Source organism: Chanos chanos, chromosome 9 (genome assembly GCF_902362185.1).
Source record: "Chanos chanos chromosome 9, fChaCha1.1, whole genome shotgun sequence".
Classification (NCBI taxonomy): domain Eukaryota; kingdom Metazoa; phylum Chordata; class Actinopteri; order Gonorynchiformes; family Chanidae; genus Chanos; species Chanos chanos.
This window is the reverse complement of record NC_044503.1, coordinates 35,150,148-35,169,065: the sequence shown is the minus strand read 5'-3', so window position 1 is coordinate 35,169,065 and position 18,918 is coordinate 35,150,148. Positions and strand designations below refer to the sequence as shown.

At 38.3% G+C, this 18,918-nt stretch overlaps 1 non-coding gene across 1 annotated transcript; it reads left to right on the top strand.

The window, feature by feature from the left end:
• Positions 1 to 3,756: 3,756 nt before the first annotated feature.
• Positions 3,757 to 3,829, top strand: trnak-uuu (transfer RNA lysine (anticodon UUU)). Its single transcript has one exon. It is a non-coding gene; the product is annotated as a tRNA-Lys (tRNA).
• The last annotated feature ends 15,089 nt before the right edge of the window (positions 3,830 to 18,918 follow it).

Below are 18,918 nucleotides of genomic sequence, written 5' to 3'. Positions count from 1 at the left end.
CTGTGGCTTCTGAGCTCCTGGCATCTCTAGAACCTAAAAACAGAATTAAAGACAATGAGAAATCAGAGCAATGCTGTACCAAGAGTCATGCATGCTATAAATTCTGAAATAGTGGCTCTTGTCTTTATTTACCTCAACTGAGGAGAGAATCAGGCTATTATTAAAGACAGTCTATTATTAGATAATTCTACTATTTATCCTCTATCTGAAGTCAGGGAATATTTATGTATATCACCTGAATTTGCAGAGAGAACGAACAGCACAATTACCGACAGACTAAAACCATCTGAAGATATAGCAAATCATGCAATAGCGACCTAGGGCATGGGAGTGGGGCGCGCTAGCAAGTAGGCTGAAACCCGCGCTTACGGGCCTCGGTCACTAGCATGGCTCTTTGAGTGTCGGGGAGTGAGGTTTACTCTATCACAAAATGAAATTGTTAATCATTTACTACGTTTACGCCAAATAGTCTTGATTATTCTGTAATTTTTTGTCTATTCAAGGAGAATAAAAGGAACAGGAGCTCAAATAATGACAGTTTTAAAGGTATAAATTTCTTCCTGTTTCCAGCTCACCGGCCGACATGTCCCTACCGTACCTACGCCATCTTAAGTCAGACATTTTCCCTTCCGTGACTTTTTCAGGTACCGTTAAGACGTGTGAATCTAATAGCAACAGCGTGGTGAGCATAATTACAGTACGTTGTTGAACTGTTGTAAGTACTGCTGTGCAAATATGATAAATATGTCACTTGAGCCGTTCTGTATTTGGAACAGGCCCATATTTTTCCCAACAAGAGACACCGGCGGCTATGAGTATTTGAGACCCGGTTTTATTTGAAAATTTACGGTATGTTGAGAATATCTAACAAGTACTTACTCAAATCTGTCTTTACACTTTCGTCCACTTTGGCTTGCTTAGCTGTTGGACCCTCCATTTTGAAATGTCAGTATTCCTGAGAAAGTCTCATAAATGTACCCCTTACCCAAAAGGCTCCACCCATTAATGAATAATTGCGCAATTGTCTTATCGACACATTTTATTGGTCCTGAAAGGTTGGACACTCCTTTTTTCACCACTCCCCCACTTTTGCTAGATTGCAGACAAGTCTGACATGCGTCAAACATGTTTGCTTCATCCCAGGCCACTTGCAATTAAAAAAAAAACACACATATAGAATCCTTTACAATCAAAATGACGACATTCCAGAAAACCAGCAAGCAACCTAATCAAACCTTACATGTAATAAGGCTTTCATTGTATTGTTTTACTCATGCAGTTACAATACTACTATAAAAAAACATATTTTAATGTCTCATGAATCACCTTTGCAAAGGCAACCAAATGAACTTCTGTCAGTGAATTATCCTTTCAACTGCAACCAAACTGTTCAAAGTCAATGACCAATCAACAGTCTCTTCTTCACTGCAAAATTGTGTTCCTAAATCCATACCATTACTTTATAAACAGTTTCAATTTGCTCCATGCATTACTGATGATTGATTCTTTTAAACAAATCGACATTCATGCAAACTACAGTATATTTATGTACATGATATATTCACATGATATCTGTGTGAATTAAATATTCAGTATTGTTCAAACATCTCTCTTCATTCTCCATAACTAAACTATAAACCCCTAAGTATAAACTCCTGAACTAGCCAACAAATACCATTTTAAGATTTTTGTGTTACCAATAACAAATTGCTGTCACCACTAACACCTTTGTATGCAAACAATACTTTCATTTCACTTTACAGGCAACACACTAATTAGTACAGCAACTTCATGAATACCAATACACAATTACACTATATTAACAGATGCAAATATGCAGTTCATACACAGCAAGTCTATATGAATTTGAGCGAAAAATCGGATGTAGGTCTTCACTGGACAGTTTTCTAATATATGTTAAGAAAACATAAACAGTTACAAATCACAGTTCACATGTTTTCCTCTCTTAGAAATTGTTTGATAGGATTTAACTCTTACTAGAGTAAATACTGAGCATAAGCAATATATACAGTGGTTCATTTTGGCCAAAGATGTATTTAATAAACAATGCAGTTACACCAAACAGGGACTAGGTGAAACTCTAGCTTCAAAAATCAAATACATACCTACTGTATACATGTTCATTGTATGTCAGCGATCACACACATATTTATTCAATCAATCTTGAATATGAAACAAATTTCTATTACATCAGAATAATATCTATTCAGGAACACACATCAGTTAAACAGCTTACACCAAATTATAACAATTTCAGGACAAATAACTTTTTGAAAGTAGTGTACTGGTGTAGAACAACACCAACACATGGATGCACACGCGCACACACGCTCACACAAACACACAATTAAGGAATGTACCTGTGATCTCTAACCCTTATAATAAGGCCCTTTGTTTCTTAGAACTGTTTGAACCACAGGGGCAAGCAATACATGTCTGGTGTTGCCTGCAGTTACTCACTTGCCTTTGTTCCTGTGAACCGTTTTAGCCATAGGTGCAAACAATACACCTCTAATGAGCCCTTTGGCAGTCAGTTCATATGCTAATGTACCTCTGTGTCTTAGTGTTTGTCTGCCAATTGCTTCCTATTCCACCTGCCCACTTTCCTGGACACAAGACATCCTCCTGTCACAATGGTAGATATCAGTATATTGGGGTTTAGGAGTAAAATGTATTTAATGAATGGAACATGTCAGCACATTAGGGTTTTGTATCATTGCAAGGGGCACAAAAGTCTAAGTTGTAAAATGATAGGATGAGTTTTTTCAAACCTAAGAGAATACTGTCTCTAGTTCAGCCTGGGGGCACAAAAGACAGCTCTAGGATCCTTCTTCCTCCCTAAGGTCATCAGATGTGTTGATAGACTATCCATGCAAATTTCCATGTGTCAGGTAACTTCTTTGTTAATGGATGGACCTGACTGTCTTATCATCACAGCGTATCAATCCTGAAACATGGCAAATTCACTTTCCAACACAGACAGCTAGACCCAGATCAGCATTCACTGACCCACACATACACACTCAGGTCAACTTTCACTGACCTAACAGGACAAAAATCAAAATCAAAACTTCTTCTAATGGAAATCATTTTTGCATATAATACATGAACTTCATAATGAAAAAAAAAATTGAATTATTTAAAATTTACAGTACCTGTCACACTTACCTGTCTATACAATATTAGACTTAAGGTGATCAAGTTTAGTGTAAATCCATGACTGTGTGGCACAACAGCAAATAAATGGCCATATCTCCCAAACCAATTCCCTAATAAACTTTGAATTTTCCATACTGCATCTTGGTCAGAGGTCCTGAAAAAGTCTTGAAGGACAAGTTGATGACTCAGAAATAGCAGCCGTCACCCATTCAGTTTTCAGATGATCTGCTTGGACCACATAACCGCCGCTTGTGGCTATATTTGCGATCTCTTTTTTAATAGTTTTAATTTGGTCGATCACAGTGAAGTCCCATCACAACAAAATATAATGACTTATTTTAGTCTAATGATAAAAATATGTGAAAGCAGATTCAGAACGTCCGATAAAACACTGACCAGTATTTCTGTCCATGAAAAAATGTTTGAAATGGTAAAAATCTCCCGAAGAATTGTCCCAGAAAATAATTTAAAAATAATTTCGTCTTTTCGTCTGCGCCCCGGTATGAAGTGCAAATAAAACTTATTGCTAAACTAAGTGGATGCATGAATATTGACAGATGATCCCATGGCCGCAGAGCCCGGATAGCTCAGTCGGTAGAGCATCAGACTTTTAATCTGAGGGTCCAGGGTTCAAGTCCCTGTTCGGGCGAGTGTTCCCTTTAGCATGTGAAATGTTTGGATCTCAGAGGTTATTGTTCTTCCAATTGGCCACAAAGAATTTGGATGCCGTAGAATTTGACGTCACGGGAATCAAAAGCATCCTCATGCTTAACGCAGGTAAAACTGAAATGCTAGTTATTGGTCCCCCTGCATTTTAATAATCTCATGTTAAATTTAGACAACTGCATTCTCTCGCAAAATTCCACAGCTTAAAACCTTGGTGTGATTTTTGACCCTAGTCTCTTGCTTGTCACTCATATCAAGAACACAACCAAAACGACCTTTTATCATCTCTGCGATATCGCCAAAATTTGGGTCATGCTGTGCATGGCTAATGCAGAAATCACTGTTCATGCATTTAACAAGTGTCGCCTTGACTACTGTAATGTTCTGTACTCTGGTCCGCCTCTACTACCAGAAGTCTTCAGCTCATCAAGAACGCTGCTGCCAGAATCTTGACTAGAACAAGGTAGTTTGACCATATTACTCCCATCCTGGCCCCCCTTCACTGCCTCCCGATTCATGCAAAGGCTGATTTTAAAGCCCTCCTGTTGACATTTAAAATTCTCCATTAGATTGCACTGGCCTATCTATTCAACTTCATTACACCCTATAACCCCCCCGCCCCCCATCCCACCCGCACCCTGCACGCTCAGGATACTAGTTTATCAGTTGTTCTAAGAGTTAAAAAGAAGTCTGTTGCCCACTGCGCCTTTGCTTACCGCGCACCCTTTCTCTGGAATAGCCTACCTAAGGAAATCAAAGAGGCAAAAACTCTCTTAATACCTTTAAAACCAAGCCTAAGACTTATTTGTTCTCTTTATTGCATTGATAGCATAATTTCAAACTAATCATCCATGGAGGCTCAGATTTCTCCTATTTTTCCCTTGCATCTGGGGGGGGGGGGTTAGGAGTTTTTTCTTGCCCACTGTGAGGATTAAGCCAGGGGGTACCACCCTGCTCTGGTTGCTTTAATACCGTGGGCATGTAAAGCCCCTTTGAGACTGTAAACAGTGATACTGGGCTTTAAATAAACTTAAACCTGCACTTGAACTTGAACTTCCTTGCCGGTTAAGTGCTGAGAGAGTCGCAAGGTATTACATACTGAGTTGACTCTTTGGAGTTTACAAAACACGTCAACAAGCATCAGCAATACCCCTCAGCACAAAATGAATGCCGTCACTGAGTAACAGTTCCATCGTCTCCTTTGTAATGTCGGTTAACTGAACTCAAAATATAAATCGAGAATAAAGTAACCTAATTGCCAAGCTCGCCATCAGAAGGTCCCAAGAGGTAGTACAATACACTGGCACTCAACTGACGCTTGCACTGACTGGGTCGTGGTAACAATATTGCAAATTCCGCCTAGCGCGAGATGTGGTGCATGGTTCTGCACGTGCACAGAGTTCAGTTCAGATGAAAACACAATAAAAATGAGGGCTGGGGGAAAGGATGGTTTATTTTCGCTGAAACACAGAAGAGATTATTTTCTTGAACCGACACATCCAGAGATGGACTGAGACCAAATTTTCGCCCTCTGGTGTCAAGTCTGAAGACTCACATGTAGCTGATGCGAAAATGATGGGGTTTTTTTGTTTCTTTGTTTGTTTTTTTAGTTTATTTGTTTATTTATGTATTTTTACATTCACTACATACAGTACTTTCTGAGCTTTATATCTGTACGACAGGGGAATATATAAATTACTATTTCACTTTGTACGATCAAAAACATTAATTAAAAAAAAACATCCTATATAAAAATATATGCTTACCTCCTAACTGAATTTTTCCACAAACGCTCTAGCTTTCTTTTTTCTTTCGGGATTTTGTCCAGTTGTGTGTGTGTGTGTGTGTGTGTGTGTGTGTGTGTGTGCCACTACACTAGACAGTTTGCCGGTGAAGGTGACTGGATATCTGTGCGACGACGAGATTTCAAAGTCAGGTACTCTTCGTCAATTCTTATCAGTAAGGTAGACAAATGGCGGTTGAGAGAAAGACTTGAGATAAAAGGGTCATAAAGGAACGTTACGCAACACATCCCAGAGTTAACATGTACAACAACAAGGTCTCACTGTTCAGTCTTCACTGCGAAGTTCAGTGATGCGGAAATTTACTTACTCAAAATACAGTTAGTACCGACTGAACCAGAGTGAAAACACATGATTAATCTGAACAACTTGTACAGCAAAAAAAGATGTCTGCTGTTTTCAGACTCAAGTCCCCACAAATGTAAGACAACCCGCCATCTACACACACACACACACACACACACACGAGAGAGAGAGAGAGAGAGAGAGAGAGAGCGAGATGGGGAGGGTGGGGGCAGTGCTTATTTCGCCGCTCACCATTCGCGTCTCATTAAATTCTAGATATATTCTTCTGAATGTATTTCCGTTATTTTGGCAATGGTAATTAAATTACAGCAATAATTCAAAAACAGCAATTAAAAAGAAAAATATGTCCAACTCCAAATATCCCTTTTTTTCTGTTTCATCCTCGTTTTCGTATTTCATTTTCATATTATTGACTTTATTACTATTTTTCTGAATACCATGGTCGTTGTTGTCACCATAGTTGTCAGGATTATAGGCCTATCATTAATAATAAAAAAGACAATAATAATGTTTTACAAAACGAAAATAGCTTGCAAATAAAAAAGTGGCATAATGCAACCTTAATGTGTAAACCACTGTACCGCAAAAGCTGTTTGTAGAGAGTTTGTAATGAGGACAGTGAAAAGTCCTCAGAGCCAGCTCCAAGTTACGAGAGTTAATTGGTACTCGTGTATTTATCTTCTGGTATATCTGACTGTGGACAGTAAATTCCAACTTTTACTTTAATAACATAACAAGCGAAGTTTCCGGGACGTTTCTAATATTTTTCCCTGTACGCCGGTTAGAGTGAGAGACAACGGACGCCATCTCTCAGAAAGAGAAAAATATCGCTCGTAGCCCAAGTCACTAGCTTTACTGGTACGATAATCCGTTACTTACCTATTCGCCGCCTCGAGATAATGAAAGACGTCTCCTACGAAGTTTTAAGAGCTTAATTCTTTATTTAAAACGCAATTCGTAAATACTACCATGTGCTTTATATTGCATTTAGTAAATGTTTAAAAAATCCTCAACGTGAGTTGATTTTTACTAAATCTTTGTTAACTCTTCATTAATTCCAAACCTTTCTCAACTCTTTCAGCACACTTAAAAAACCGTTTTGTAGGTGAGACAAACAAGTCAAAATGGATAAAGGTGTATCTTCAGCACCCTGTGACCACATCTTTGTTGTTTCACTGTGGTCAGTGGTCACTATTTTTTAATATGTTTTGTAAAAAAAAAAAAAAAAGAAAAAGACTATGGTTTTATTAATATTTTGTTGTGCAATTTTTGGGAAAACTCTCACTGCGTAAAAAAAAACAGTTTGTCTGTGAGGAAAAGTCGTTATCTAAAAAAAAAAGCTTTATCTTGTTCACTCTTTCGCGCTCACACCAGGTCTTTGTTCTTTCACTGTGGTCAGGGGTGAATAATGCAGCACGGCTCACTTTGCTGTAGCCTACGGTGGCTCGTGCAAAACCTTGCTGCCTCTGCTTTTTGATACGTGCACTAAATAAGAAAACATTATCTCTCTGATATGGATGCCATCGCTATATAGGCTAAAGTTAAAGGTTTTCTGGTCGGGTCGGGTTCGGGTGGTTGAATAACGCATATTTGTGCATAATCCTAAGATTAAGATGTACAATGTACAAGTTTTCACGGTATGGTTTTCAATGCAGACTTCGGTGATGTGGAAATTCACCAAATCATAAAACAGTAAGAGTGATTAGAGTGAAAAACTCCGAACGCTAGTCAGTCTTTTTTTAACACTGTTACAGACTAAACATTCTGAGAGCTTCAACATTTAGTTTATTTTCCTTCTTGCCAAGTTGTACTGATGAAGTGATTGTTGTAATAGTGTGAAGCGGCATTCAAACAGTCTTCTTGGTGAGTAAAGCAGGATGGAAAGAGGCGTGTCTTATTCGCTCTTCAGCGCTCACACCACGTCTTTGTTCTTTCACTGTGGTCAGGGGCGAAAGTTTCCACCGAACAAAACAACAGACAACTTTCCACTTCTCAGGCCAGGTTAGTGCAGTGCTGTGTTGCTGGCAGGATGATTACATATATTCTGCTTCACACTTGTGACTGCCCATCACTCTCTTCAGAGTGTGATCAACATAAATATCTTATACATCATATTTTCACCAAGAAGGAACTAGAAATGTACATTGTTACGCCTCTGTCTGACTCTTCTCCCTTATTCCATTTAATCATCTAAATGTCCATACACGTGAAATATCTGTTCTGACAAGGGAATGTCTTAGAATTTTGTTAACTGGTGATTTTAAAAAGATTACTGAATTCGTTGGGAGATTAATTAGCGTGAAATGCATTTGACTAACCAGGCCAAGTACACTTGTAGTGCTTGACGTCAGAACCTCATAGATCTCGGTGTGTAACTGACTTATGCTCGTTTGTTTAACAAATCATTATACAATTAAAACAAGAAGGACATTGGCAGCTAAAGGACAATGCTTATTGGCGACAAGGCTCTTGTCAGCTTCTTCTTACCTTTTCGCACATCTCTTGAAAAAGAAACAAACAAACCAAAAATAGATTTAAAAAAAAAAGTTGTGGTTAAACGGTTGAAACTGCGTGTCATTAAGTGAGGAGCCTCCTGCGTGAGAGCTCATGCTGTGTGTTGGTGAAATGCTCTATGGTCCAGGCAGGTGGTTTTTTTTCACTGGCCATGTTGTTGGCTGTGGCTTTTGCTCACATCACATCAGAGACACATTTAATTTAGGTGTTGCGGTGATACTGCCTCGTTTAGGAAGTTAATGAAGTTAAAGTAGCAGAGCGCACAATGTACTTGTGTGCAAGCCACCTGTTTTCTGGACTTTCTTCTCCTGTCCGCCCTGTTACTCTTGAGAGCGTCTGTTTCTGAGGCACATGGCTCGATTTATTATTCTTCTGCTCTCTGTTTTTCACGTGGGTAAGTTTGTACATTTCAATTGCCAAATAAATAAATAGATATATATGATATAAGTGGACCTTACTGTTGGTATGTTGCACCGGTGCGTGTCAAATGTTCATAACTCAGTCTCAAAAATGAAATAAAACAAGTTACTTAATCATTAATAACGTCACTCATCACTTCACATGTGTATAACTGCTATGTTTATTTCATTTATGGAAATTAAGTATAAATTCATGCTATATCCGTTTGTTTTTGTTATCATTTCAACAGACGCAATTCAATTCATTATTTCCAAACCAGGCAGTAATGTCTCCCTAAACTGCCCCTGTCTGAGAACGGGCGGCTGTGATTTGGACTTCATGCGGTGGGTTCGATTCCATATGAACGGAACAGTGGAGGTCATTAACACAAAATGTAAGAAACCGCCGTGTCGGTTTTCCATTGTAAAATTAAACGCTACTGAAATACAGCTGACAATTTTGCGGGTTGAAGAGGATTCAGGACGTTATTATTGCGGAGAAAAAATGAGTGCACTTATTAACTTTAAGGCCGAGGACACCCTCCTGCATGTCGGAGGTCAGTAAAAACAGTCGATATAATTATGATCTTTTTCTAAACCTTCACAATGAAACATAATGATTTTTGTCTAACAATATGTACAGAGGATAGCGCATTCAAAACGTTGAAGTCTTAAGTTTAAAGTGTAACTTTATTTGTTTAGCAGCAAAGAAAGCCCGAGGCGACACTCGATGAACTTTCAATTAAACACGTATCTCAGTTTGTAACAAGAGCTTTGAAGTCGTAAAAATGTCCACACAAATTTTACCAGAAAATAATTTGCAGTCACCATGAAGAGTGTAAATGATGACCTGTCCGTGAGAACGTGTCATTTCAGTGTGTACTCCACACACATTTAATCCGTCCCGAATAAAGGAGTTAAGATCATGTAGAACTGTACAGGTCAAAAGTTTCCTTTTCCAGATAAACGCAATCCAAATTGAGCGGCTGAAACAGTCAAAAGTTTGTTCCGGTGAACAAGCAAGAAAGAAATTATTATTTCTATAATCATGTTGTTAAGAGTAGACAGATATCAATTTAGTTTTTGGTAACATGCTAAAAGTCAGCTCACTGGCGAGACAGAGCAGATAAACATTTTACATATATTACTGTCCGTATGCTCAGTTGCATTCCATTCTGTGTTCTATTTCATGTTTTCGTCTCAGCTGTGGAAAACGTGGATGATTAATTGTTTGTCATTATCTTAAATTGTTTTAAAAATGGTGTCTGATGTTAGAGGAGGAGGTCTGGACAGAAAACAGTAAAGTCGATCTGTTTTTTGAGTGGTTCAACGATCCACTTGAAGATCAGCTACAAAAACGGAGACGTTACGCTGAGCTGCGCTGTCTAGTGAGCGGTCTGAGTGCTCCAGTGGTGAATGTATTTTGGAGGTCATCAGATGGAAAGATCCGAACCGGTCAGATTTTGGAATTAATGGAGACAAACGGTGGGTGAGTGGACAACAGCGATTTTTTTTTTTAAAGAAAACCATTATTGTCCTGTAATGTTGAAAATATGAACTGTATTTTTTTGTGACGTGTTTGAAGAAAGTATCAATCTGTTTTACTGTATAATGACTGGATTAAAATTTCTAACCACACAGATCTCACTAATTCATTAGATTTACAAAAATTTCTCCCTCGTCCTACGCTAGCCAGTTCATTTTTCAATTTTTTTAATTTCAATTTTGAAATTTTCAATTTTTAGCGTATCCTGAAGTTCACTAATGAATAGTTAACTTCACAGACACATTTTGTGAGAGGCTACAGCCATTATTTTTATCTATCAAATGTGCGTCTTCGCCGACTTATTAACGGTCTCCTCATTCAGCTCACGGAACCATTATTGCATTCACCATCTTCATGTTTACTCTGTATGGAAGCGTAACCTGTTTAAGATATTGGACTTCACATACTACTCCTGTTTATCAGATTTTCTCTAACACAGTCGCAACTGGAACAGCAGATTCATTACCTACTAAATTTGTCGTATGCTGACGATGCATGCCAGTTTTTAGAAACATAAAATTATTGTCCCGTTTCAAACAGGTTCCAAGTGATGAGTCAGTTACGCATTCAAATTCCCACCAGTAATCAGTCATACTACACTAACTGGGACCATGACCACAACAGAGACTCCCATCACTACAACTCCCACAATGCTCTCCAGCATGAGTACAGTAATACAGACCTGGAGGAGGAGGAATGGTGGTGTGAGGTTCATGCTGGGGACAAAGTTTACAAGAGCAACATGTTCTTACTAAAAAAGAGAAATGGAGAGGAATCAGGTAAAGCACACACACACACACACACACACACACAAGCAAACAAACACAATTAATTATTTCTTCATGTGCATGAGAAAAGTGTTCCATGGGGACATTCTTTGGGTTCAATCAGTTCTGTATTTCCTGTAGGTTCAGAGTGGTGTACTGCTCTGTCCCATGCAGCCATAGCACTCAGTACAGTGTGTGTGATTCTCCTCCTTATACTCATCTCTCATTGGATGTGTTACCTTCCAGCAGGTGAGTTACCCCTGAGAGAAACATATGAAATTGCATTTAAAATATTGAACAGAGTATTTGAATATTGATGAATACCTCATATATGTTTTTCTTTTGGTAAATGAATTAAAAAAGATAAAAGATAAGTATATTTAAAACATTGTGTATTTCAGGGTCACAATTTCAGGCAGAGGTCCAGGTATGTGTTTTTTTCTAAACAGATGGCCAGCTACTCATTATCTGTGTGTGTTTGGGTGCACGTGTGCCTGTGTGCGTTTGGGTGCGTGTGTGTGTGTGTGTGTGTGTGTGTGTGTGTGTGTGTGTATGTATGATATGATAGGATAAGTCCAATTTGTGTCATTATTTTTATTTCGAAGGTGGACATCTACACAAGTGTGAAATACACACTCCAGGACTTAAAGCAACTTCTCAGGTCTGGAGGAAGACAAAGAGAGAGAGAGCCAGACAGGGAGAAGGACAATCTGGTTTTCACCTCGGTGACATTCAGTAGCAGCAGAAAAAAGATTTTTAATACATTCATACATTAATACATTAACAGGTTCATTCATTCATATCACCTCATGTTCATGAGTAGATGATTCATTTCAGAAAACCTGATGTGGAAAAAATTTCTGATATGTTTAACCCATGGCCTAAATGTTAAAGAAACATTTAGCTTGTGACCGAAGGGTTGCTGGTTTGATTCCCATCCATAGCTGAAGTGCCCTTAGCCAAGGCATTTAACCCCTAACTGCTCCCTGTGTGCAGGTATACTGCACGCTGCCCCTGAGCCTAATGGTTGTGTGTAAGGATATGTTCACTGAAGGGGTCAAAATCACTGTTCACAGTATGTGTATGTGTGGTCACAGAGATTTAATCTTATTATCTATGACATCTTGTTCGGAAACTAGAGTAAGATGATTTATTTCTGTTCATTTAATGCGTCTTATTGCAATATTTCATTTTTCTTGTATTTCTTCATTGAATGAAATATACTATGATACAGTATTCCCCACTGGTGAGTCTTAGTTCCTCCCAGCATTTCTTCCTGTCTCAGTCTAAGGGAGATTTTTCTTTGCTCTGTCACCCTGGTGTTTGTTCACTTTTGGGGTATCAGGTCCAGCATCCTGTGAAACTGGTCTGTGACAAGACCTATTGTGAAAATCAAAATGAAATTGAATTTAAACTATATGTATATATCTTACAATTGGAAAACAATAGACATTGTCACAAAGCAGTTGTGGCACCAGAACACTCTGGAACATGTATGTAAAGTTCTCATGGGCCAATCTGCATGTGACTTTAAATATTAAGAACTGCAACTTGCACATCAAACTTCTCTTAAATTGTAGGTCAAGGCTAAAGTGGGTCAGAGAAGCAAGCAATGAAGATTGTTAGAAAAGTCAGCATTTCACCTCTTTACAGTTAAAGAAGTATTTCTCGCAAAAGTATTTATTCAAGTGTCTGCAACTTGATCCCAGATCTGAGATACCAGGTTCGTGTTTCCATGTTTGTGTTGCTGAGCATTTTTCAGTGGTCAGTAATGTGATCATTTCTGTCAAACTCACAAACATTGAAGCTATTCCTCTGAAAACTTCTGAGGAACATACATCCTAATCAGACTTTTCAAAGACACACGTGTGTCTCCAGATGGGTGTCTGTCAGAAAAACGCTATAATTTATAAATTTTATATCTGTACCTCTAGTGTATATATATTCAGGCCATGAATGCTCATAGAAATTTAGACTATCTCCAATATCAGATTTTTGATTTGTTCATCAATTTGCAAATCCTTCCCTACTTTTTACTTTTATGTGTATTATTTTCATAAACTATTTGGATGCCGTTTGGTCTTTCAATTGAAAGGAAAACATGTTTAATTTTCCTCGTGGTGGTGGAATCACATGTGAGGCTTTGTACAAGCGTGACAGCAAATTTCCTTGTAAAAGACAATAAAGAAACTATTTCTCGTTCAAGGGGCTCTAATGTCTAATTATTAGCTCTTCAACATTCAAAAAGGTCTGACCATTAGCAAGGCATTCGAGAGCACCAGCACCCCCAGTGGTCCAATTAAATAATTACAACTTCGAATCTCAAGTTTTTTCTGAGCGCTCCCTAACATCAACCAAAAACCATGTGAGGAGCAGCACCTTTAAATTATGAACGGTATGACTAACGGTATCAATATCTGATTGCTTGCTTGCATCAGATTTATCTGTTACGGTAAAGTGAATTTAGAAGCAAGGTACTACTACAGTCACAGTGGAGCAGTGGTTAAAGCTCTCGCCTCACAGCAAGCCGGTCCTGGGTTTAGTCCCTGGCTGAGCGCCCGGGGTTCCTTTCTGTGTTAAGTTCGCAAGTCTTCCCCGTGTCTGTGTGGGCTTCCTCCCACAGTCAGAAGATATAAAAGTCAGGCGAATTGGAGATGTTAAGTTGTACATTTAATTGCATAATATTTCATAGCTTGGGCTCCTCAGGTGTTCCTGATTAATGTTCACTTAAGAGTCAAAGCATTGCCATTGTTTACATTAGCTGCTTTAACGGCTCTGACATCTAAAAATTCACTCCACAGAAAAATGTTTTGTTAAATCATTGTCTTGAATAATTCTAGAAAATGAAAGTAATTAAATTCGTTTTATTTTGGAACCTCAGCATGAAAACATGACTGAAATTAGCAACATTTACTTCATTCTGTCATATCTGCTTGATGATTTCATGCAAAGTCAATACTTTTTACATTCACACATTGACTTCTAACGAATTATTCGTGTTTGCAGCAATAATGACAACGGGTTTGGCTCATGTACCAATACATTATCCATTACTTTTGAGAAAACAACAAGCAAAGATATGTATTTAATGTTATACATTTCACTGTATATCAAATTTGGTTTTGTTATCGATGAGGAAGCGGTATGTTTGCGACCCCTGCTGGTAAACTTTAACTAGTGCATTGTTTCCTCTCGAGCCGTACACTTACTTTTTGTTTTATTATGCATTTCTAATTGTGACGCTCATTCCATATTTTAGTCAGGCGTCCTGCTATTACAATGCTTCTCAAAAATAAATAAAGAACGCATTTTCAAGACAGACGCCTAGCATAAATCCAGAGGCTGGCACGCTCGGAGAAAATTCGCTGAAGTATTTTATCCCAGAGCATAAACAAGAGGAAGGGTCCGCAATTTAACTTCGCACGTTTCATCATTCTCACATGTTGGGAATCAACAGGTGACCTATTTCCCAGTAGCGCTTCCAACTGAAAACGACACAGATTCTCCAGAGCAGCGTCATTTATGAATCACACTGCTAGTAAACTGCTAGACAGCGAACAATCAGGAAGGAGGGAAGAAGAGGAGAGGCTTGGCTACATGTCAGCTGAACTCTTATTAAAATTTAACAGTTCACCTCTAGGCTACCGTTCTGCTAATATAATTAATGATAATTACTGAAAGAAAAAGATCTCCAACTTCAAATGACCTTCTCTCTTCTATCTCGTCTTCCTTTTCCCATCTTCATATTGTTGATCTATCATTATTCAGAATGTTATGCTGGTCTTTGTCACCTTAATTGTCAAAATTGATACTAATAATAATGATATAATAAGAAGAAGAAGAAGAAGAGGAAGAAGAAGAAGAATATATGACATTAATATTTTATGAAACAGCACATACAACCATAATATATACTGGACATAATAACCATGATGAAAATGGTTTGCACAACAAAAACAAATTAATACAAATGCAACGCGCCAAACACTGTTCTGGGAACGGTGCTGTACTGTGTTAGAGCAAATGAATTCAGTAACGAAAAATACACAATCGAACACAGTAAGTCAAGTTTGTAAGTAGCAAAACACGAAAGCACTGAGAGTGAAACAACGAGATCGAAATCTGAACAGAACACAACCAGCTACTTTAAATTAAGGCGCTCCGCTCCTCTTAGAAGCGTCTTCCTCGAGGCCATCAAAACACTAAATGCGGTCTAACTTCAGTCCTACACTCCTACACCGCACCTCCATACATACATGCATACATACACACACACACACACACACACAGGTATACATAGTACATAATATACTATGTGTACCTGTGTTCACTGTATGTATGGTATCTCTGTCATTTATCTCGCAGGGTGATATCCGACTTGAGTTTCCATGTAGCTCGTTTAACATGTTTTTAGCTCTTTGATATGTTGCTCGTTCTTCCTTCCCTTCTCTTACTAAGTTATTCTTAAATTCTACTTTTCTTATTGTGAGTTTCGCACAGTCTGCCCTGCTGCCTGCCTTTAGTTCACTGATACTGTACACTGTACCTTGGCATGTGACAAACAAAACTTGAGACGGTTTCTTCTCATTTTTAGACATAACAAAGTCTTGGCTCTGATATAACTGTGTCATTTTTGAGAAACTGGGAGCCACGAGAGATATTTGGTAGCCTGCTTGCGAATTTACCTTTCCGGTACCACGAAAATTCCAACTCCTGTGTTACTTAAACATCATCACAATTGACAATCTTACTTTCTTTCCTATTGACCGATTAGTGTGAAATACTCCGGATGCTAATCATCTTTTTTTTCACAGTGACTAAAACTTCGGAGAGATTCACAATTTAATTTATTTCACGTCGTTCCCACTTGTACTGATTGTTGTTATAAATGTAAAGTTGCATTCAAACAGTTTTCTTGGTGAGAAAAATAAGACAAGATGGGGAAAGGCGTATCTTGTTCTCTCTGAAGAGCTCACGCAAGACCTTTGTTCTTTCACTGCGGTCAGGGGTGAAAGTTTCCAATGAGCAAAACAACAGAGAACTTTCCACTTCTCAGGCCAGCGGAGGCGTTTTGTTGACAGCATTTGTTTTACATTTGACACTGTTCATCACTCTCTTCAGAGTGTGGCCAGCATAAATATTTTTACATCATATTTCCACAAAGAAGGAACTAAATTGTACGTTGTTACGCGTCTCTCTGATTCTTCTCTTTTACAGCATTGTAATCTGAAATACGTTCTTTCACGCGAAATATCGGATCTGAGTAGAAAATGTATCCTCGAAATTTGGTAACTGGGAATTTTTAAAAGATGATTGGATTAGTTAGGAAATTGATTGGTGTGAATCTTACGTAATTGACCTGGACAAATACACGTTTAGAGTATGATGTGAGAGCCTCACAAATCTTGATGTGTAACTGGTTTGTTTTACAGAACATTGTACAATTAAAACAAGAAAAACAGCGAGTGTTAAAGGACAAGGCAGGTTGACGACAAGGCCGTCATGAGTTTCTTCTTACCTTTATGCACATGTCTTGAAAAAGAAACATGCAAAAAAAAAAAAAACATTGTGGTTGAACGGTTGAGACTGCGTGTCACTGAGTGAGGCGCCTCCTGCGTAAAGGGCAATGCTGTGCTGTATGTTTGTGAAACGTTGTACGGTCAAGCCGCTGTTTTTCTTTTTTCACTGGCCATGTTGTTAACTGTGGGTTTTTTTGTACACATCAGAGACACGAGTAAGTTAGCTGTCGTGGTGATACGGTTCCCCTTTGAAGTTCAGGTAATAGAACTCACACCGTGCGCAAAAGCGCGCTTGAGCAAGTACGCTGTTTTCTACACTTTCCTCGCGTGTGTGCCTTCATACACTTGAGAACATTTGCTTCTAAAGGACATGGCTCGGTTTGTCATTCTTCTGCTCTCTGCTTTTCACTGGGGTAAATTTATCCATTTTCATTTCCAGCTCAGTTAATACATGCTGCTATAAGGTAGCCTTTTCTGTTGCTGATATGTTACACGTAGCATACCAGATGTGTGCACCACATGCATACGGTTTACATATGCGCAACCGTTATTTTTACATCTTTTGTAGAATTTAAATAAAAATCAATGCTATGTCCGTCTGTTTATTTGTTTGATTTGTTTGTTTTTGTTTTGTTTGTTTGTTTTGATTGGTTACTCTTTTCACAGGCGCAGGTCTGTTAATCATTTCCAAACCAGGCGGTAACGTCTCCATAAATTACCCTTGCGTGGAAACAGACGGCTGTCAGCTCAAAGATATGCTATGGGTTCGATTTGACACGAGTGGAACTTTGGGTGTGATTGAGGCAGATTGTCAGAATCAAAACTGTCGGTTTTCAATTAAACGACTGAATGATTTGGAAATACATCTGATTGTTTTTGGGGCTGAAGAGCGGGACTCCGGGCGCTATTATTGCGGAGAAGACATGAGCACACTCTTTGATTCTGAGGCTGAAGACACCCTACTGCATGTCGGAGGTCAGGAAAAACAGTGACTGCATTTCTAATCTTTTTTAATACTTTGTGGTCGATAAAACGATTAAACTGAAGTCCCTGTAGAATGAAGCATCCTGAAATATTTTGTGTGATGATACTACTACTATTATCAATAATAATAATAATATTTTTAATAATAATAACAATAATAACAATAATAACAATAATAATAATATAGGATTGTACATTAAAAGCTTGTCTCAGAGTATGCTTGTGAAAAGAGCTTTGAAATGGTTGGCTGCCAGGAAAGTGTTAAAACGTCTAAACGAATTTTCGCAGGGAACAAATGAGCGTTGTCACTCAGAAACACACACACAAAAATGTTAAGTGTGACCTTTCTTTCAAAAAACACTTAAGTCAGTGTTTGCAGCACCTAATAAATGCAAGAAGAATAGAAGGGTGAGGGTCATGCAGGGCTATGTAGGTCAAAAGTTTAATCGTCCGGCGAAATTCAATTCGAACATATAGCAATAGAGTGTCCAAAGTCGAGCTTCGTCAAAAGTGAGGTCTAGGCTTGCGTAAAAATGAAAATAATTGCGCTCCGGTGGGTCAGCAAGAAAGAACTTGAGACATTATTTAAATGATTGTTTTCAGAAGAATGGATATTGATGTAAAATTTTTGTTGCAATCTGAAAGACACATAGAGCTGTTAAAGATAATTTTTAATATATATTGTTGTTCACCCTTATGCCCAGTTGCACTCTATTCTATGTTCCATGATCTATTCTATTTTCTGTGCTATGCTTTTGACTCAGTTGTGCTGGCAAATTAATGGTCTACAATAACTTTAAAAAATCCAGTCGTACAATATTGTTTTATTTTTAGAAGAGATTTGGACAAAAAACAGTGACGTTGTGCTGCTTTCTGAGTGGTTCAACAATTCACTTGAAAAACAGTGGATAAAACCGAGACGTTACGCCAAGCTGCGCTGTCTAGTGACTGGCCTGGGTGGTCCATTGACAGATATATTTTGGCGGTCGTCTGGTGGAAAGAAACGAACGGGTCGGATTTTAGAATCAGTGGAGACAAAGAGTGGGTGAGTGACCAACAGTTAAAAATCTGCTTTTCTTTATCAAAATTGGTGCTGTCCTGTAAAATGACGAGGCGAGCGGGTAGGCTAATTGTCGTGAGCGAAAATTAAAATATGAATACTATTCATGAAGTGTTTAAAAAAAAGTATCAGTCTATTTTACCTTAAGCTGATTATCATTTCTAAAGATAGCTCTC